The 22,788-nt window shown below is 39.0% G+C and overlaps 1 protein-coding gene across 6 annotated transcripts in view; it reads right to left on the bottom strand.

Moving 5' to 3' along the window:
* CALD1 (caldesmon 1) overlaps positions 1 to 22,788 on the bottom strand; it is a 188,808-nt gene that overhangs the window by 125,317 nt on the left and 40,703 nt on the right. The window lies entirely within an intron of this gene.

A 22,788-nucleotide genomic window follows, 5' to 3' on the forward strand; every position in this document is an offset into this window, starting at 1 on the left:
AAGGGCTTCTAATGAGTATGAAATGCAACTTTGGGCTTTTAATGTTTGCCTTTAATGGAGCAGAGTAATAGGTCTCAAGTGGACCTTAAGAATATAGCTTTGCCTTCCTCCAACCCCACCCTCTGCCACTTGGCATTGGAAGAAAACAGAAGCTCACAGAGGTTAAGGGACTGGCTTGGAATCTCACTGCTAGAAACTAGGCTTGGATTCCTAGATTCTCATTTCAGCTTTCACAAGTAAAAAACAAAACAAAAACCTTCTTAGTGTGTTACTTAAAGTTTGTGTCCACCTGAGGAAGGCTGTTTTGCAAACGAGGAGTCAGGGAACCTTGAGGGCTCACAAATTCATCAGCAAACCCAGGAGCCATCCCTTCCCCCCCCCCTTCTTCTTTCCTTTTTCTTCCTCTTCCTCTTCCTCTTCCTCCTCTCCTTCTCCTTCTCCTTCTTTTTTTTAATTCAAGTTAGTTAACATATAATGTAGTATTGGTTCCAGGAGTAGAAGTTAGTGATTTATCACTTACATATAACACCCAGGGCTCACCCCAACAAGTGCCGTCCTTCCTGCCCATCACCCATTTCCTTAACCTTGAGCAGCCACTCAGGCCATCTCTAGCTCCTCTCCCTCAACCTCCACCACCTCTTCCTAGGGGTCTCGGGTCCTGAGTGCCAACATCTACTTTGTATTGCCATACATTTAAAGTACCTTGCTCAGCATTCTGGGATGTGGGCCCTCATCTTAAGGAGACTAAAATCCAGTTAGAGGCTAAAATCCAGTTGGGACTAAAATATATAATTACACTTCTGGGTTACAAAGCCAGAAAATGACAAGAGCTCCCAATCCCATTTAAATTCCTTTTCTTCTATTGTGGGTCCAAGTTTGGAGGTCTTTTCTATAAATCTGAAGAGAAGGGGATGATGAAATGCTGAGGCATTTCCTCGCTGGAAAGATTGCCTGAGCCTGCTTCATAATCTGGTTCCTCACAGCTCCTGGTCCCCTCCCAGCATGCAGTAGAATATCAAGAAATGACTGCTGAATGAATGAATGGAATCCATGGGTGAGTTTCCTGAAACTATAGGCCAAATTTTGTGCATATTAACTTTCATTACCTTTTAAGGCAGTCTCCATTTTTCCTCCCCCCAGAATGAGAACCAGTTGCTAAATAATTAGCAGAGTCCTTGAGGATGGAATTTAGATGAGAATCAATGACAAAGAGTGCTCCTATAAGTAAATTGGAGTGCTCCTATAAGTGCTCCTATAAGTAACACAAACATGGCTGGAGAACCTCTATGTGCCAGGAACACATCGAGGATATGAGAAAGAACAAACAGCTGTGGTATTTGGCCTTATGGTACTTATCGTGTAGTGAATCCCTAGAAGAGCTTTCTCAGACTGATTGCACGTCAAAATTTTCAGGCATGGAGGCTTTTAACATATATATGGGACACTCCAGAGAGGTGTCCAGGAATCTGCACCTTAAAAAAGCCTACACTTGGAATGTGACGTAGACTATAGTACCCTCCCCACAGAGGCCTCCCATCCTTGACCCTCAGGCTTCAACAAAGACATCAGAGACTAGAAAAAGGCAAGAGTTACTTGCCAGGATTATAACTGAACATACTGAGAGATATTTAAATTGGTAGAGAAAATAATTCACAGTATCTTCCCCAAACCTTCTTGCAGGGTCAGTATTTATTTGCCCAGTTTTCCTTTCTGCCCTTTCAATTCTGTCAGTATTTCTATTTGTTTAATTAATTAATTTTTAATTTAAATTTCAGTTAGTTAATATACAGCACAATATTCGTTTCAGAAGAAGAATCCGGTGATTCATCACTTACATACTACACCCAGTGCTCATCACAAGTGCCCTCCTTAGTACCCATCGCCCTTCTAGCCTATCCCCTACCCACATTCCTCCATCAACCCTCAGTTTGCTCTCTATCATTAAGAGTCTCTTGTGGTTTGTTTTCCTTTCTTCTCTTTTTATTTTTGAATTTAGGAATGAATATAGGAAAAATAGAGAAAGAAAATGCTATCAGTGGGATTTTTTTTTTTTTTTTTTTTTTTTTGGTTTATAGTATCTGGGTCTATGTTCATGAACTATCTTGTTAATGAGACAAAGAGAAAAAAAAGGCTTTCAAGAGGAACCATAAAGAGAATGGCGATGTGAATGAAAGTAGAGTTTGTCTTCAGATATACTTTGCTTTCTATTTTCCAATTTAGAATCCAAGGGCCGCAAAACTGATGAAGCTCTTACTCTCTATTTTAAGATCTTTTTCTACCTTCAGTTACTTTGCAACTTCAAATAGATTCCTGGGTGAACGAGTACTCACTGGATCCCTTTAAGCTTTTAATTCAGTGCCTAACACATGTATGCTGGCTGGCCTGGCTCAGAGGCAGTTGCCAAAATTCTCTGCAGGCAAATCTGATTCTAGACTGGATGGTAAAGAAGGAAAAGACCTGGGCACCTGGGTGGCGCAGTCGGTTAAGCGTCCGACTTCAGCCAGGTCACGATCTCGCGGTCTGTGAGTTCCAGCCCCGCGTCAGGCTCTGGGCTGATGGCTCGGAGCCTGGAGCCTGTTTCTGATTCTGTGTCTCCCTCTCTCTCTGCCCCTCCCCCATTCATGCTCTGTCTCTCTCTGTCCCAAAAATAAATAAAAGTTGAAAAAAAAAATTAAAAAAAAAAAAAAAAAAAGAAGGAAAAGACCTGAGATGAAGGAAGAGGGGAAGGAAGAGAGAACAGGGTTGTGTTAAGCAAGTGAGCCTGTCTTCCTTCCACAACCCCTTTTCTAGTCAGTGGTGAACGGTCAGGTCCCATTTACTGCTCTTTTGATTGAACCGTCTGCTCAGGCATGTGGGGACATTAGGGTTTTATATGAACGCATGTGCTATGGGAGAATCAAGGTGTAACAAAAAGAAAGGAGAAATTTATCTCCTCTCAATCAGACTTATAGTCCTCCAAGAGTAGTGATTTTCTTAAAAACTTCAAAAACTAGCTAAAGCCATTCAGTAGCATGAGAAACAGAAACTAGCACCTTCCTAGGTTACACAAATGAAAAAGCATCGCCAGTACATATTTGCAGAAAGTGATTACAATTCTACCTTAAAATTCCTACCACAAGTATTCACAGAAAGATGCCATTTTCCAAAAGGATACCAAAAGGGAGGGTCTAAAATGTTAATTTATCATAACAGTAGTTATTGCAAAGGTTAAATTAGGGATCTTTTATAAAAAATGAATAACTTTGTATAGCCTTTAAGAACGAGGTTTTAATTAATTTAAAATTTTACCTTTAAAATGTGGTTGAATTAGTACCCCTTGATTTTAACATTAACATTAATATTTATATTTAAAAATCTCCCACGACTTTTATAATATGCTCTGCTTTCATTATGGACATATAAATACTATGGTTTTTTTTCTCTTTTTGTTTTAAAGTTTATTTTGAGAGAGAGAGAGAACACATGTGTGCAAGCAGGGGAGGGGCAGAGAGAGAGAGAGAGAGAGAGAGAGAGAGAGAGAGAGAGAGAGAGAAAATCCCAAGCAGGGATTTTCTGCACTGTCAGGGCAGAGCCCGATGTGGGGATTGAACTCATGATCCGTGAGATCACGACCTGAACCGAAATCAAGAGTTGGACGCTTAACCGACTGAGTCACCCAGGCGCCTCATAAATACTACATATTAAGGACTCTTAGTGCCAGGCCTTGTGCCAAGCACATGGTACACATCTATCTCATCTGATTGCTATAGCACCCTAGTGAGGTATGTATTCTTATCTTAGGGTAAGCACTGAGAAGTTCGTTTTATTTAAGTCATTTGCCTCCGTTCACTCAGCTAGTAAGAAGTGAAGCAAGTATTCAAACTCAAGGGCTGACCCAGCCTGATGGGTGTATTGGAAGGATACATGCCCACATTCACTTATTCACTGAGTGGGTACTCTGAGCCACAGAGATGAACAAGGGCTGCTTTCACAGAGCTGGTGTTCTTGTGTAGTAGGAACAACACAGGTGTTTCTGATAATGAGTAAATAAAACAGCATGCTGTGACAGAGGGCCACCAGAAGGTCACTGGAGGCCGCATAGTGAGAGACGGTCTCTCCAAAAAGAAGACATCTAGGCTGAAAATACATTTCTAGGAGGGAACAGCCCATGTGAAGATCTAGGGAAAGAGTGTTCCAGGAGGATCCCTTGAGAATCCCAGCATGAGATGGAGGCTTTTGTAAGTTCTGTGTGCTCTGTGATCATGAAACTCTTTCAAGTTATTTGCCCCCTATGGGACTCAGGCTTTATCTCTCTGTTGGCAGAGTATACAATGTTGAAAGATGTGCTGAATGAGGACTTACCAAAAATGATCCTCTAAGCGCTGCCTTTGTTGGAAACCATGACGGTGGCAGTGGTGCTGGTGATCTGTCCCTACCCAGAGAAGAGTGCCAGGGATGCACATGGTCCCCTTTGTATTCAGTGCCCAGAGTGACAGAGATACCCTTGTACCCCCTTTCACTTGGTAAGCTTGAAGAGAGTTTCTTTCTGTGGGTTTATGTGAGCTCCTTTCAGTCTTGTGCATTGGAGGCGAAGGCCGAATATTTCTTAATAATAAAAGAATGAAAAGCTATGGGACATAATCCTTGGAATGGGAAAGGAATGGTAAGTAGCTATTTCAGTCTTAGTTGGCAGGAAGTCACATAATTTGTGGGGATGGAAATTAAAATAAAATATTTAAAAATAGATCTATGGGTTTTAGAATGAGCCAGTAACAATAAAACATCACTAATTGTCTCTTGTGAATTGTCTCTCTTTTTCATTTATAGTTGAATATGGGAGCTAGGAGTATTTTAGAAGGGAAGAGATATGTGATCTTAGGGAATTTAGTCACTTAAATAAATACTAATGAGTGAACTGACCTTGACCAAGTCATTTAACCACATTAGGCCCCTCAATTCCTTCATCTGCAACATGAATTTTTGGGAATGGAGTTTTAAGTTCCTCCCAATTCAGATGGTTTGTATGTACTTCTATGATCTTCCAAGGGGAAAAAATGTCTTGTGTATGTCTCAGTATCTGTGAATGACATTGTTATGATTGTGAATAAAACAAGCTCAACTGAGCTCACCCTTTCAGCATCAAACAGGCTGCTCCAAGAAGCGTATTGCTTTGCAGAGACCACAGACACTCCTACCACTTCCCCAACATTTCTAGGAGATGAGTGTATTTTATAGCTCCAAGAGAAATAATAATATATTGTAAAATAATATCTATCATTTATTGAAGGTCTACTACGTGCAAGGTACTTGATATCTGTTACCTCATGTGATCTTCAAAAGTAAACTGTGAAACTGGCTGTTTTTATTATCCACACTTGAAAGCAAGGAAACAGATCCAGAATCACTATCATGTAGTCAGTAAGTAGCAGAGTTGGAATTACAACCCAGATTTGGTGGACTCCAAAGCTCTTCCCATGACCAAAAACTTGGAGGAGTCATAGTCGCCAACAATGACATTTCTTCTACTCTTTTGAGAAAAGCACCTGGGGATATAATCTCAGTAGGACCCTTGGAGAATTCATCCATGAAGAGGGGGCAGACTGAAGGTCCATGGAGTGATACAAACTCATCTCAGCCCTAATTAAACTAAAGTGAACTTCCCAATCTACCAAACTACCAGAACATGGGTAACCCTCTCTGGAGGAAAGCAATATCATCCAGGACTTCAACTGGATATGCATATGGAAAAAACGAAAACTAAGTCTTGACTTCTGTTTAACACCATATCCTCCACCCCCAAAAGTTCCAGATTGAGTGTGGATCTCAATGTAAAAGCTGATACATATAAGCTTTCAGAAAAAAAGTAGAAGATACATCATGTTCTTGAGACAGGTAAAGATTTTGTAAATCACTAACCATAAAGAAATAAAATTGATAAACTTCACGTTGAAATTAAGAACCATAAAGAGAGTGAAAAAATTAGCATTACATATATCTGACAAAGGACTTGTATCCAGAATATATAAAGAATTCCCATAAACCAAGAAGAAAAAGATAGATGACCTATTATTAAAATGGGTAAAGACTTTGATAGGCACTTCACAAAAGAGGATACTAAAATGGCCAATAAGTATATGAAAAAGTGCTCAATCTTATTAATCGTTAGAAAGATTCCAAGTAAAACCACACACCATTAGAATGGCTAAAACTTAAAAGACTGACAATTCAAAGTGTTAATGAGCAACTGAACTCTCATGCACAGCTGTGGGAATGTAAACTGGCAGTCACTTAGGAAAATTATTTGACAGTTTCAGCTGCTGAAATGGAATATTTGTATATCCTGGGACCCAGATATCTTACTCCTAGGTATGTACACAACAAATATCCATGCAAATATTCATCAGAAGACATGAATTAGAACAGAATGCTCATAGCAGCACTTTTCATAATAGCTACAAACAGGAAATCACTTCAATGCCTACCAATAGTAAAGTGGGTAAGTTGTGGCAGGCAAGCAGTGGAATACTGTGCAACAGTTAGAATGATCTAAGTATTGCTCAGGCAATGAATCTCAGAAACATAATGTTAAACAACAGAAGTGAGACACACACACACACACACACACACACACACACACACACACACAGAGAAAGATTCCATTAATATAAACTTAAAAAACCAACAAAACTAATACTTAGTGTAAGCAATCAGAATAATGATTACCCTGGGGCAGTGGGGGTAAGGGGAGGAGGCTGACTGTAAAAGGAAGCACAAGGGGGGGCTTCTGGGGTGCTAGTAATGTTCTGTTTCTTGATCTTGGAGGGGACTACACCATTATGTTCATTTTGTGAAAATTCATCATGCTGTACAATTATGATTTGTACACTTTTCTGTATGTTATACCTCAAATAAAGATTATTTTTACAACATGTGGAGAGAAAAAGATGAAGCCTCAGCCGGAAAAGACGACAACTAATGGGGATTTATGAGCTCAAAATATATAAAACCATGAAAGTTTGGTATTTCTGGCCATATATTATACCAGTAGGGAAATAAAATAATAAAAAGAAAGACAAACAATGAGAGAAAACAAGAAGGCAATACAAATCAATGTACTCTGCAGGGGGAAAACTGTATTTGGGAAGGCTGGGATCAATTTGGCCAGTTATTTCTAAATTAAAAGTCAACACTGGATTATTTACCAATGACTTAGTGAACTTTCCATAAGATATATTTTGGCTTACTATATCTTAGAAGGGAAAGTTTGAATGTTTTTGCAAGTGGCCCATACCAAAGCAATTCAAATACAGGGACTATTTATCATCTTAAGATGTGGTGAAACTTCATGTCCATTCAGTCCCTTGCTCACTAACCGCACTGTTTCTTCTCTTCACTTTCAACTACCCACCTTCCCAAATCTATAGCCAATGGCGCACATGTGCATCAGGCTCTTGCACAAGGTTTCCTCTTTACTTGCTTAAATTGTATGTTTTCATTTAAGTTTTTGCCTGTGTATATTGCATATTTGTCCATAGTATGCTTGTATTTCAGTGTAAATTTTTAGGTCTGTAGGAGAGTCTCTTGGTTTTAATGAGATACATTTTTCATGTTACTATGCAATTGTGCATATGGATGTATCTATATACTTGTATAAATTAGTGGATAAGAGAGACAAGATGCATTAGTAGGGTATCATGTTAGAAATTTATTTAGCCAAGCAGGTTAAATCAAGCAAGAAAACTAAGGAAATTACTCTTATAATTCAAGAAAAAGTCAATTATTCAATGAAAGTAAGAGTTCCCTTGGCATTCTGCAATGGGTTCACTGCATTGTTGACAAAACTTTAAACTATTCAGTTGGGTTGGACATTGGTTGTTCCCTTGAAAGCAGCATGGAATTGTGAGAGAAGACAGGCTGTGGGGTCATAATAGAGGTATGACCTTAAGGAAATTCTTTGTTGGATATCAGTTACTTACTTTAAAATAAGAATGATTAGAAATAATAAGTGTTGGCAAGGATGTAGAGAAAAAGGAATCCTTGCACGCTGTTGGTGGGAATATAAATTGGTACCGCCACTATGGGAAACAGTATGGAGGTTCCTCAAAAAGTTAAAAATAGAAATACCACATAATCCAATAATTCCACTATTGGGTATTTACCCAAAGAAAACAAAAACACTAATTTGAAAAGATATATGCACCCCTCTGCCCTATATTCATTACAGCACTGCTTAAGATAGCCAAGATATGAAAGCAATCTAAGTGTACATCAATAGATGAGGAAATTTGGTATGCAAACACACACACACACACACACACACACACACACACACACACTGAAATATTATGCAGCCATAAAAAAGGATGAGATCATGCCATTTGAGACAAAATGGATGAATCTAGAGGGTATGATGCTAAGTGAAATAAGATAGACTGAGAAAGACAAATACCATATGCTTATGCTCATAAGTGGAATCTAAAGAACAAACAAACAAATGAATAAACAAACAAAAAGCTGAATCAGACCTATAAATTCAGAGGACAAACTGATGGTTGCCAGAGGGAAAGAGATGGGAGGTTGGGCAAAATGGGTGAAGGGGAAAGGGATATACAGGCTTCTAGTTATGGAATGAGTAACTCATGGGAATAAAAGGCACAGCATAAGGAATACAGTCAATAATCTTGTAGTCGGGATGTAATGAGACAGATGATAGCTACACTTGTGGTGAACATAGATAATGTATAAACTTTTCAAATCACTAAGTTGTACACCTGAAACTAATTTAACAGTGTGTGTCACCTATATGCAAAAAAAGGAAAGAAAAGGAGGGTTTTCCTCTTCTGTGTGCTTATACACTTTTGCTAATGCCACAATGATGGACTGTCATTGTATACGGATGGGCTTCTTGGTGGCAAGGACACAGTCTTATTGCTAATTCTATCCCAGTCATTTTGCATATTCCATGGCATATATCATATGCTCTGTAAAAGTTTCCTGGGTGGGTGAGTGAATAAATGAATGAACTCGCATATAATGAGCCTATTATTGAACTTAGAATGCTACAGGCCCCAAGTGAACTTACCTCCTTTCTTCTCCTCCTTTGTTTATTTAGCCAGAACGAATCAAATAAACCCTCAGTTTATTTCTATATTATCAGGGGGCCAGGACTAACAAAGGTAGCAGGGAAATTTTGTTGAATTTCTCTTAAAATTTCAAGGAACACAAAGGATACAGCTTAGATATATGTTCTCAGAGGAGCCAATTTTGTACAACTATGAAGAAGAAAAAATATTTCTTAATGGAACGGAACAAGATTACAAAATAGTATGAAGGGAGGGCCTTGATGTCTTTAAACAGTGTCTGTTTGCTGCAGTCTTTCCTATTTTTTTTTTTTTGAACAATGAATGAATGAAGAATAATCCATGATGCTATTTGTACTGGCCAAAATCTTTCAACTGCTAATAAAAGAATGAGAGTGGATTTTTACAGGCAAGAGAATTCCTGATTGGAGAAGCAATAAGAATGTATCCATGGCAGGGTGAAGGTCAGATGTTTATTTTTAAGCTTTATGAATAATTCTCTACTTGTCTGAAGCAAATCGGAAAGAGAAAGTCATTTATGGCAGTATGAAGAAAGTTCTGGACTTCTCATGGGAAAGTAGCTGACGTCAGTGTTTGATAAGCTTCCTGTGGCCACAAACATATGAGACATTGACTCCTGAGAAAAATGTAAATCTTTCTCTTTACAGAATCATGGTGTGCCTGCAGCTGGAATTTGGTAGAACTATCATACATTAAGAGAGACCTGATGCAGATATTAAAAATTCCAAAGACTGTGGAGAGATAGTGGCTGGCAGGAGTGTTTCTGTTGTTGTCGCCATCACCATCAGCATCACCAACACCATCATCACTATTATCATTATCATTATCAACAAGCACTGATGTGTATTGTATTTGCAATGCACTATGTTAAATGTTTGGGCTCTAGTGAATGATAAGAAACAGTGCACCTAACTTTTATGGATATTTAATTTTCCAATAAAGGCAGCCTTCCTGGCCCTATTCTGTCCATGTGTCCATGTATGGCTCCTTTGCTTTTTAAATTGAGAATCTATTATTTATCAAGTATCATTTTATTTTACTTTAAAAATAGTAATGTTTTTAAGGTAGAGTATGCATACTGTACAATTCACCCATTTCGAGTGTACAATTTGTTTTTAGTGTATTCAGAGTTGAGCAACCAACACCAAGATCAATATAGAACATTTTCATCACCCAAAAAGAAACCCTATACCCTGTAGCCATCACCCTCCTCTCAGTCTCCCCTATCTCCTCAGGCCTAAGTACCTACTAGTCTATACTCTGTCTCTAATAGAGCTCTCCATTCTGAACATTTCATATGAATGGAATCATATAATATGTGGTCTTTAGTGACTAAATTCTTTTACTTAGCACAATGTTTTCAAAGTTCATCCATATGGTGGCAGGTATTAGTACTTCATTAACTTTATGACCAAATAATATTCCACTGTATGGATATATCACATTTTGCTTATCAATTCATCCCTTGATGGACATTTGGGTTGTTTCCATCTTTTGGCTTTTATGAATAATGCTACTATTAACATTTGTGTACAAGTTTTTGTGTGGACATATTTTTTCATCTCTCTTGGATATATATACCTAGGAATGGCATTGCAGGGTCATATGGTAATTCTATCGTGTGAGGGACTGGAGGACATTTTTTCAAAGTAGCTGCACCATTTTTATCTTTTCACCAGCAGTGTATGAGGGCTCTGATTTTTCTACACCCTTGCCAGCAAGATGGACAGGCTGCGGAGAGCTGCTGTACGGCACAGTGCCTACAGTTAACAATACAGCATTGTGCAGCTAAAAATGTGCTAAAGGGTACATCTCATGTTAAATGTTCTCACCACATTCACACATACACAAAAGGAAACTGTCTAGCTTCTTAAAAGAGAACTCACACATAAAGAGAAACAACTACAAAGATTAGAATGCTCATGAATGAATACCTTAATTCCAGTAGACTCTCAAGTTACTGACGGTCTCATCCATGAAGTTGGTCCTCAGCAATTATGGATATTCACAAAGAAGCAGTACCCTAATTCAGTACTTTCTGGTTGAGACCACAGGCATTCCAAGTGATTGGATTATTCATTCAGTTCAGTCAACCCATTATACTTTACTGATTCAGTGAATTGAGTTTTGTGTTCCTATTGTAATAATATGTACTTGTTTAAAGTATTCTTAAAACTTTTTCTAGTGTTCATTTGATTGCTGCTTGAAATTTAAGTACCTAAGGACAGGGCTATATATATATTTCTGTTTTGGCCAGTTGCTTACAATGAGCAAAATAAAGCAAAATAACACCCAAAGTGGAATGATCCTGTTCCCCTTCTGCACTTTTAACCAGTCAGCACTGCCTATCACTCTCCTCCACCCCAGAGGTATGCGCTGAGACCTAATCCAGAGCCTTGAGCTCAGTCAATGTGAAGCACAAAACACTGACATAAGGAATCTGTGCAGCAGTAAGGTTCAGGCCTTATGCCAGAACCTAGAATCATCCAACTCATGTAACAAAAGGCGAAACCATCAGTGTGTGTGGATCTGAAAAAAACCACTGGTTGGGGCACCTGGGTGTCTCAGTTAAGCGTACGACTCTTGATTTCAGCTCAGGTCATGATCTCAGGCTCCTGGGGTTGAGCCTCCCCTCTGACACTGTGCTGATAGCAAGGAGCCTGCTTGGGAGTCTCTCTCTCTGCCCCTCCCTGACTCTTCCGCACATGCGCGTGGGCCCTTTCTCTTTCTCTCTCTCAAAATAAATAAATAAACTTTAAAAAAATCATTGGTTGGTGTCATTCCTCAGCATTTAAGGAAAATCAGCCTCTGCATTATCCATCTGCACATCCAGCTGAAAGAGTAGCCCGTGGAGGCTGCAATCCAGTGGACAAGATGCCAAGCCCTTTGCACTAGAAAACTGGTATAACATCACACTTACTGTTTATCATCACCCAGTTATCAGTCTGTTTTTGTCTTGGAAACTGTAGACATCGGCAAACGCAGCAAAAAAACAGTGCATGGGGGACAATTTTGTGCACAGGGCCCTGGGAAGGGGCAGTGGAATTCCTCTGATCAGTCTCCTTTTGACTTTTTCCCATAGACCTTGTTCCTGCACTGAAATGTCTGGAATGCTTGGTAGGGACGAAGTGGGTTGATCATAGGGCAATTACGCTTCTATCATCACTGAGATCAGCTGTTTGTGGACTAATTTCCAAGCAACTAGTGACATCACAAATGGGTTAAGAATACACATACACAGCATTTTTATAGTAAACAGAGCTTTCATATCACTTTTCTCAATGATTTTCATGGCAACTCCAGAGGTCAGTAAGACAAGTGCCATTTGCAACACTTTAAAAATGGGACTTAGGCCTAGAGAGTGTAAAAGGTTTACTTTACCTAAACCGTTTTAGATAGCAGTGGGTAGATCAAGATCCTCTAATCTGTTCTTTTTGCAAAACTCCATTCTTCTTCTCTTTGGCCACTAACAACAAAGTTCATTTTGCAGGAACTGGCTATTTTTCATTTTAGGACAAATCAATCATTACATTTGTTTTTAGAAATCCGATCAACCCACTGTTTAATTCCCAACCAGTACCATGGGCTAAAATTTTTAAAATAACAATCTCAGGAATTGATTCTCTGTGGGCCTTTCAATTTGACCTGACTTGGCAGTAATCACCTAGTGGGGAGAATGTAAAAAGTGACAAAACTTACAAGCAACTGTCCTTACTCAGATTAATAGAACGTTGAAACAAGTCTATCCAGGCACGGTGGTACACCGCAGCAGATTTCCATACGGAGTCTCAATCACAGCATGACTACTGGTGACATGTGTCACCAGAAATTTGAGTTTTCACATGATTTACCTTTTAAAACATTAGGAAGTGCTCAAGGTTATCCCTATAAACTTGACTTCTCACTCCCACTTGAGTGGAAGAAAAAGGCTCACCTATGTGTGTTCCTATGAATCTCACTCCCTTGCATGTCATGTGGAGAAAATAATTTTTGTCATTTGCTCTTCTACTTTTCCCACTTCATGAGACAGTTAAGTCAGACCCAGTTTGGGATTCTCTTTCCAGTTACTAAATGGATGTAGAGAGACAGGATCTCTGTCCTCACAGAGCTAACTCTTTAGTGGGTTAGTATTAACCCACTAATAAAACCCATAAATAAGTATTAAAGTATTTACATTGTATTCACTTCTTCCTTTGGACTGAGTTCTTTTTTAAAAAAAATATTATTGTGGGGCACCTGGGTGGCTCAGTCGGTTAAGCTTCCGGCTTTGGCTCAGGTCATGATCTCGTGGTTTGTGAGTTTGAGCCCCACGTCAGGCTCTATGCTGACAGCTCAGAGCCTGGAGCCTATTTCAGATTCTGTGTCTCCCTCTCTCTGCACCTTCCCTGCTCGTGCTCTATCTCTCTCTCTCAAAAATAAATGAACATTAAAAAAATTTTTAAAAATATTATTGTGGTAAGAACACTAAACATGAAATCTACCCTCCTCACGTCTCACTTTTGTATCCCTAGTGCTTAGCATAGTTCTGAGCACATATTAATTTCTCTATAAATATAAGTGAATAAATGAATGAGGTTCCCAGATGTTCAAACCTTTTCATTTATAACTCTTGATTCATTATTCAGTGTCCTTCTTCCCAGGACCAGATTGAAAGCCAATGCAAGGAGGATAATCTGAATGACACTAGTCTGATACTGACATTTTTACTGGCAATTAGATTAGCTGGTTGATGGACAATATCCCAGCTTCAATTTGGTATAACCACAAACTTAAGCCCGAGCTGCTTTTAAAAAAGATGTGTGTTATTAACCAAATGGAGAATAAAGATACAGATAGGTCAAATGAGACCCATTTCTACATTAATACAATATTTCAAATTAAATAGCCCATAATAAATTTATCTCCAAAGGATAGCACTGTTTAAATATAGTGATGGCTCTATTTATAAGCCAACAAAAATACCAACAGAAACCTCCCCAGTTTTAACAATAGTGGAGTTGATTGAATTAAATGAAAAAGATAAATTATTCAGTAAAACCTTTTGGGCAATTGCCAGCAGATAACTATTGGGCAGCTGTGTCTCCTTTGAAATGGCAATCCTGTCAATATCTGGGCACAAGCATAGCATGAATAGAGCTAAAATATGTAACTGTAAAACATGTCTTGCAGCCTCAAAAGGAAAAGTTCTAAAATATGCTTTCCAGAGACAACAAATCTTACAAGTTTGGAACACAAAAATGTGATTGTGACAAGTTATTGTGCCAGAATGAAAAACCAATGACTGCGAATAACAGAATGAAGCCTACGGACAAATGCCATCCCATAACCTTGAACAGAACTACAAATACGTTATATGGAATATACTAGAAGACTGAAAGAGGAAAATTTAGCCAGAATTTAAATGCTATCGAGACTGCAGAGATTGACTGTTTAGGGAGTGTTTTTTTTCTTTTCTCTGTGCTCTTTCATTTCCTGATTTGGCTCAAAAGGAACAACTCAGAAATGAAAACCAAAACTGTCATCATAGTTTTAGGATGTTTGAATCCAAAGGGGGGAAATCCAGAAGTGCTGGCACTTGATCGTAAGCTCCCTGAGTGAGCAGGGATCTTGCATCTTTATACTGCTCTGTGCCCTCAGAGTAACTCACACAGTCCTCGACAATTACTTATTGACAGAATGAAATACTGATTGTTTTCAAGACTACTTTTGTTTCTATTTTGCTCTACTGTAAAATGTCCCAAATCATCAAATCTGTAAAATCAGACCCATCTCTGAATGCTTTCTAGATATACATCTTATTATGGAGAATATACAAGTGTACATTTCATCACAGAAAATTTAGAAACTACAGAGATATATGTAGAAAAACAATCATAAAGTCTCTTTCAATCGCTCCCACCTTGAAGTTACTTTAAAGTTTCAATATATTTCCTTCTAGTTGTTTTTTAGCAACACAAATGATTCTCTTTTAAAAGCAAATTTAATGTCATGGATTTAATTTTTTCACTTACACATGTTTTCCTACATCATCCCTATAACATGATTAATAACATCATAGTTTATACAAACATTCCCCTATCACTGGGCATGTAAAGTATTTCAAGTTTCAAATAATGCTGTGATGGACATTCTTGTACATAAATCTTTATCCCATGATATTGATTGCTATGTTGCAAATTGCTAAGTAATATAGAGGGCTTAGTGACTCTTGGGGGATGAGACTGATCATATTTTCTTTCTGGGAATTGTTGTTTCCAAATAACCAAATGGAAAAGTTGGAACAGTATTCACAATGCCACAAAAATATGTGGAGTTGAGAGACAGCAAATAACAACCAGAGAGTATCATCCATTCACTGTCAAGATTATAGAAGGATCCCCCCAAAAAGTTGTATTTAAAAACCTGATTTTTAAGACTGACCAAAGTGAGTCTTCAGAAATGAGGTACCTCAAAGGTGTAGCAAACTAAAACATTAAAATGAAGCACATTGTATGTAGACACACACAGTAGAAGGCAGTAGAGAAAAAAAGTCCTAGTAGTGGTAATCCATAGCATCACAGGACAGTCTCTGATGGACTGAAAAGGTCTGTTAAGGAAGTGCCAACAGGGGGTTTAACGGTTGGGGCACAAACACTCTAAAGATGGGGATTATATATCATACTTTTGTTTCCTCTCCACAACTTACAGAACAGTCAAGCACTGCTACTTTTTCTTTCAGCAAAAAGAATGTAATTGAACATAATCCATCTTCCCTGAGCTTTTCCCATCTTAGTAAATGGCACCAGCCTTCACCTAGTTGCTTGAGCCCTGGCCCTGGGGGTCACTCCAGACACTTCTTCTTTACCATCCATCCACATGACTCCCTGTGCCATAAATTACTAAATCCAGGTGATTCTCCCTTCAGAATATTTTCTTGAAATGGTCCATTTATCTTCATCATTGTTGCTACCACCTGAATCCAAGCCACCATATCTCATCTGGATCATTCCAGGAACCTCCTTACTCATTTCTCTGTTCAAATCTTCTGGCCTTCTGCAAATGAAGACATTTCAGAAAATACTGATCTGATCATGTCACTGCCCTGCTTAAAACACTTCTATAGCTTGGGTCACCTGGGTGGCTCATTCAGGTAAGCGTCTTACTTTGAATTTTAGCTCAGGTCACGATCTCATGGTTCATGAGATCGAGCCCCACAGCAGGCTCTGTGCTGACAGTATGGACCCTGCTTGGGATGCTCTTTCTCTTCTCTCTCTGCTCCTCCCCTGCTTGTATGCATGTGCTCTCTCCCTCTCAAAATAAATAAATAAACTTAAAAAAAACCCACTTCTATAGCTTGATAGCACATTTAGAACATAGGTTCAATTCTTTACCATGACATAGAAATGCCATCCCCTATTGAACAGAACTATAAATACATTACATGGAATATACTAGACGATTGAAGAAAATTTAGCCAGAGTTTAAGTGCTATCAAGACTGTAGAGACAGACTGTTTACAGATCACACTGTATGTGATTTGGCCCTGCCTGCCTCCCCAGCTTCTTCTTGAGCCACTATCTGTTGTGATCTGCTTACACTAACTTTTTAAAAATTTCTTGTGTGGCTCCAACTCTTGAAGGCCACCGAGTCTTGGGACATGCTGTTCTCTAACACTAAAATGACTTCCCCACCCCTAGCTCCCACACTAGCACATTTCTCATTTGGCCATTCTTAGTTTTCCCTAAACAGATAAACTCAAAGCTGGAAAAGTATTTGTAATACTCATGAAACACTGATTTTTGTGTTCTAGCTCAAGCATAGGATAAATGTTGAAGACTTCAAGTATCCTAAAGTATCATTTTTTGTCAAGGTATGCTAAATTAAAAATTGTTGTGCTGGATATACAGATTTTTAAGATTTTTACTTTCATGTCACTTTTCTTTACAGCTCTCTGTAAAAAGAGCTCCATGAGGGTGCATCTGGCTGTTGAGCTCCATTGACAGCTCCATGAGGGTGTGTCTGGCTGTTGTTGTTGTGGTTGTGGTTGTGGTTGTTGTTGTTGTTGTTGTTGTTGTTGTTGTGGTTGTTATTGAATCACTGGTTCCTTAGCACTCTACAGTCACCTGTAATATATTAGTCACTCAACAAATATGAGTGGAGTGAGTGGCCAGCAGTCAAAATATTTGAAAAGAGTGTCTAATGATAAGACAGGGAAGTGTTACAGGTTTATCATCTATTTGCTGGGAGGATATTCATTAACAGCTTGGCACTTAGTAAGTACTCAACATACTGAACAAATCAGTGAATACACGGATGAATATTTATGAGCTGCTGTGACAGAATATGGTTAGTTCTGAATGAAAAGCAAACAACTCTACCAAAGCAACCATCTAAATAACCCAAAAGTTCTTTCCTCTGCTACTACAACAGTTGACCAAACGTTGTAGTTTAAAAGAGAAAGTATAGAAAGCACATAAATATGCTTTCCATTCTAATAGTTGGATCATGCATTATCTCATTTGATTCTTATAGGAACCCTGTGAGATAGACAGTATATCATCTCCACTTGACAAATAATGAAATTAAGCCAGTGTCCATGATTACTTCAGAATGTAATGGATCCAGAACTCAGATGCTAGCTTTCTAACCCAAGAGACTAAGTATTAAGAGCAAGAGGAGAAAATCATGGGAAAGCTGATGTGACTTTGTTCTGATTTCTTCCCCTGCATCTGTGATAAGGTTGGTTGGGCTTATAATAAATTGATTCAGCCTTTCAATAAGAAACAAACAAATACCCAAATCCTTCCAAGTTTTCCAGTTTCAAAAACTGACTTTGGTCTCAACTGCTATTACTAATACTTTTGGGATTGGTAAGATTTTATTCTTCTTTCCAGCCATGTTTCAAAATATATTCTGAGCCACATTTGTCTCTATTCCTTTTAAACCAGTGAGAAAACGCTCTCAAGAAATTGCATCAGTGCCGAGGACCTACTCATACACCAGCTGTGATTTGGCTTATTGCCATATAACCTAATATGGCCAAGAAAATGTTTGACTGGAACAGAGTGAGGATTGCCAAACTTGACTTTTAGTAAGAAAAGTGCCACAGAGTCCTCTGTTTAGATACAGTGTAATTTCAGTTCAGATGCAGTGCTTATACGTTCACATCAACGACACCATAATTATACTTCTATGCAGTAACGAAAACCAGATACCTGCCCCCTTTGCCCACTCACAGGCGAGCTGAATAAATAAAAGCTGCCCAAAAAGGCTCTTGGTGGCAGTCTATTGAACATGTTGCCCTTCTTGGGTCATAAAAGCTGAGTGGGGAGACCCAATTCAGATTCTGCAGGAGGTCCTTTGAGTTTGTGGAAAATCAAATAGCTTTCAACAGAGGAAACGTTGGAAGGAAATTCACCTCCTCCGTCTCCCATCTCAACCCATCATGGATTTACCATCGTCTTCCTCAAATAGCATCTCTAACATTCTTATTTCTTCTTACTCCCAGTATGCTGATAGATTGGAAATATCAATTGTCATCTTAAATATCGCTCTTTCTCCTACCAGAAATACAATTAATGGGCATTGAATCCAGAATTCTATTTGGGCTGTTCTGGTCATGAGGGCTTTCTTGCTTCCTCTCGCCGCCCCTGTTCCCATCACTCACACACTCTTGTGCTCAGACCATATGACTGTCCTCTGGCCAGACACTGCAGTTTCTTTAGTTGTTCTGAGGCATGAATACATGCTTTCAAGTCAGACAAATCTGGGTTTGAAGTCCAGATATGCCACTTATGTGCTGGGTGACTTTTGCCAAGTGTTAACTTTCTCTGTGAAAGTGCAAATGACCTACCTTGCACTGATGTGGGCACCAAGGGAGGTGCCGTGCAGTAGGTACGGTACCAGACATGAAGGAAAAGTGCTGGGTAAGTGTCAGCAAGCTCCCATGTTCTGCTTCTGTCCTCAGTAATCTCAATACATTCTGCACAATACTGGTAGAGTCTTTTCCCCAACCAAGTATGTAGAAATGGAAAGGGAAAAATGTACCCATCGACCCCTGAAATTTGCCCTTTCAGTGAATAAGGGAGCGCTACCTAAATATTCAGTCTGGCCCAAGTTAAAGAAAAACTAATGTCAAAAAGTTTCCTAGAGTTACCAAGGGCATAAGCTCAGGGTAGATGACTATTATGTTTATGTAAACATCTTGACCTTCCTGTGTGTTCAAAAAAGGTGAAGACTCCCCGGGCCCCAGCAATCACTTGGGAGAGAATTAAGGCAAAGAGCTAAAAAACTGACTTTCTCCTCAGCAGTACCAGTCTCAGGTAACTTACTAGCCCTCTTTCTCCATAAGACCCACTGATCACCACGTCTAATACTAATTTTAAACTGTGATCTGGTCTCAGCTGTACCGTAATGCCTCTCTATCACTTCAAACCATTCATCAAAGTCTGTTAAACACAGCAGCTTTGTGGGAATGAGGGGGTGAAAAAGGAACTTTGCTGTGCTCAGGGTCAATCTGAGAGAGACTGGAAGGGATCTGGAACAGGAGGTGACAGTAAAACACAGGCATTCCCACCACTTTGTCTGTTTCTTGGGGATTCCCAGAAATATTGAGATGGAGGCCCCAATAATTTTATTCAGTTATGAAAGCAAAGAGCAGCCCAGGAAGAACTCGGTCATTCCGGGTTACATACTTAGGAACAATTTACCAACAATACAAAAATAATATTATAAGTAAAATGTTGGTCATCCTGACTGGTGTAAGTAACTCAGACAACGGTTTCTGTGTGGTGAAAAATACTGGCGAGGTGTTAAAAGACCTCGATTTTTAGTTCTGCTGATACTCCTAACTAGCTGTGTGACCTTGGGCAAGTCACAAACTCTGTAGGCCTCAGTCTCTATAAAAGGATGAAGAATGGATTGGAAAAGCTCTGCTACTTGTTGATTACATGGGCTGAGGTACTCAGGAAAAGATTCAAAAAGAAGATTGGCTCTTAGAGAAGAATTGAGATTCAGATAAGTAGAAAGAAGAGTGAGGATATCTCACTCATGCTCAGGAAGAGAGCCAAGTCATTTGAGCAGAAACATCCAAGTTGTATTCATGGGTGAACATGTTCAAAAGCCCAGGTGGGAGGGTTTTGGGAAGTGAGTTATATTGATTATGTACATGGATGTCAATTTTGCACTTTATTGTTTGGAATAGATTGTAAGTACTAGGATTTTTTATGTAAATGGTAGTTGGCAAAGATTGAAAATCAAACTCAAAATACAGAATGAGAAGGACAAAGCTGGAGACTAAACTAAAGAGGAGAGAGGTATGGGGATAAGTTTAGGGCTTCTTGAAACCTGACATAAGATAGTGACAATGAAGCTGTGAAGGAAAAGAAAGTCAGTGAAGGATCTAGAAATGTGCATTTATTTCTCCTCAACATATCCCAGTCTCTTCTGGTTGGTCTGTAGAGGGATCCCTGCCCAGATGCAACACTCAACTCTGACCCTTAGGTCTAAGAACTGTGCTGTTAATGACTAATATATCATTTGGGAGACTAAGCTACAGGAAGAGCCAAGATCATTTTTTGCTGTAAGTATAAAATGACTTTGGGTTATTTTGTGATTAGAGGTCTTTACATTAAGTGCATAATTGAACATAATTTTGTAAATTGTACAAGTCAACAATCAACCACAAATGACTTCATTAAAGCAGAAATCTCCACATTATCCTGAAAGAATACACATATTATAAGACTTCTACAAATCTGACAGACTGTGGAATTATCCTTACACAGAGAGAAAATACACTCATTTCTCTCCTTCTTTATGTTTTATAGCAATTTAAAGACCATGAACTACCATAATTATTCATTAAAATTGATGCTTTGAATAAAGGAAATCCAACGTTAACTTACTAGTAGTGTTAACAAAGTTATTTAGCAAAGCAAATTTGCTTTGACTGGGTGTATAACGCCCTCTCAACAACTTTATGCATTAGAAAGAGACAGAGCTGGAGTCCAAGTCCAAGTCTACGTGAGCTAAGAGCCCATTTCTTTTCTATTGAACTTCACTGCCATCTTACAAATGTCAGTTGCCTTGTCCCTTCCCCATCCCCTATTCCCTACTATATCTCAATCTTAATGTGTTTAAATGCTAGTTTCAGGCCACATTATAGACCCTTGTCACATTATGGTGTAAGTGCTAGTACCAAGCTAAAAATGCATATTAGTTCAAGAGGAGTTTAGAGACATTACTGGTTAATAGATTTAAACAGGTCTCTGAGGGGCGCCTGGGTGGCTCAGCCGGTTGAGCATCCGACTTCTGCTCAGGTCATGATCTCACAGTTCGTGGGTTCGAGCCCCGCATCAGGCTCTGTGCTGACCTCTTGCTCAGAGCCTGGAGGCTGCTTCAGATTCTGTGTCTCCTACTCTCTCTGCCCCTCCCCCGTTCACGCTTTGTCTTACTCTGTTTCTCAAAAATAAATAAATATAAAAAAAATTTTTTTTAAATAAAAAAATAAATAAAAGGGCCTCTGAAGGGTTACTAGAGGGGAGGTGGTTGGGGGGATGGGTTAAATGGGTGATGGGGATTAAGGAGGGCACTTGTGATGAGCAGTGAGTGTCGTATGTAAGTGATGAATCACTAAATTCTACGCCTGAAACTAATATTAGACTGTATGTTAACTGGAATTTAAATAAAAACTTGAAAAAATAAAAAATAAATAAAAAACAAAAGGGCCTCTGAAGGAAAGAAAAGGAAGGTTGCAAGATAATATTAAGTTCTGGAAGTTTTAAAAAACACCTGGAATAACGCAGATGCCAACAATGGTTGCTTCTTCCATCATCAGAGACATCAGGTTCTAGAATTTGGATTTGACCAAATGAGATATATTCTAGATTCTAACATTTATAGTAGTCTAATGGAGTGGATGTCAAATATTCTCTCTCTCTCTCTTTTTGAGATTTTATAGGGGTGGGGGGTGGTGGTGCACCTGGGTGGCTCAGTCGTTTGAGCAACCAACTCTTGATTTTGGCTCAGGTCATGATCCCACCATCATGGGATCAAGTCCCTGCTGGGCTCCATGCTCAGCATGGAGCTGCTTAAGATTTTCTCTCTCTTCCTCTGCCCCTTTCCCCAACTCATGTTCCCTCTCTCTCAACAAAAACAAAACAAAATGAAAAAAATTTTATTTTTAAGCAATCTCTACACTCAGCATGGGGTTCAAACTCACAACCCTGAGATCAAGAGTCACATGTTCCACCAACTGAGCCAGTCAGGCAGTCCAAATATTCTCTTCTTTTTGTTGAGAAGCTGCCATCACAAGGAAAACAGAAAAAGCAGAAGTCTTCATGTGTACAATTGAGAAGGTACAGGGAAGAAATTTACATTTATTGTACACTAAATGTGTATACAATACATGTATATACAATGCCACACATCTTTTATTTAATGTTCCAAACAAATCCATGAGGTGTTTTTTCTCCATTTATAGATGAGAACATGGAGGCCTGAGAAGTTAAAAAATTGGTCAAGCATTAGATAGAGGTGGGAGAGTTGGTACTACTCTATTCTTAATCTATCCTCTTTCCACTGCTCCAAAGGGACACTCTCAGAAAGAGGGAGAGAGAGAGAGGAAAGAAGGGAGGGAGAGAGAGAGGAAGCGAGGAGGAGGGAGGGAGAGAGGAAGGAAGGAAGGAAGGAAGGAAGGAAGGAAGGAAGGAAGGAAGGAAGGAAGGAA

The sequence above is a fragment of the Herpailurus yagouaroundi genome, unplaced genomic scaffold (genome assembly GCF_014898765.1).
Source record: "Herpailurus yagouaroundi ecotype Mexico unplaced genomic scaffold, PumYag 100, whole genome shotgun sequence".
Classification (NCBI taxonomy): domain Eukaryota; kingdom Metazoa; phylum Chordata; class Mammalia; order Carnivora; family Felidae; genus Herpailurus; species Herpailurus yagouaroundi.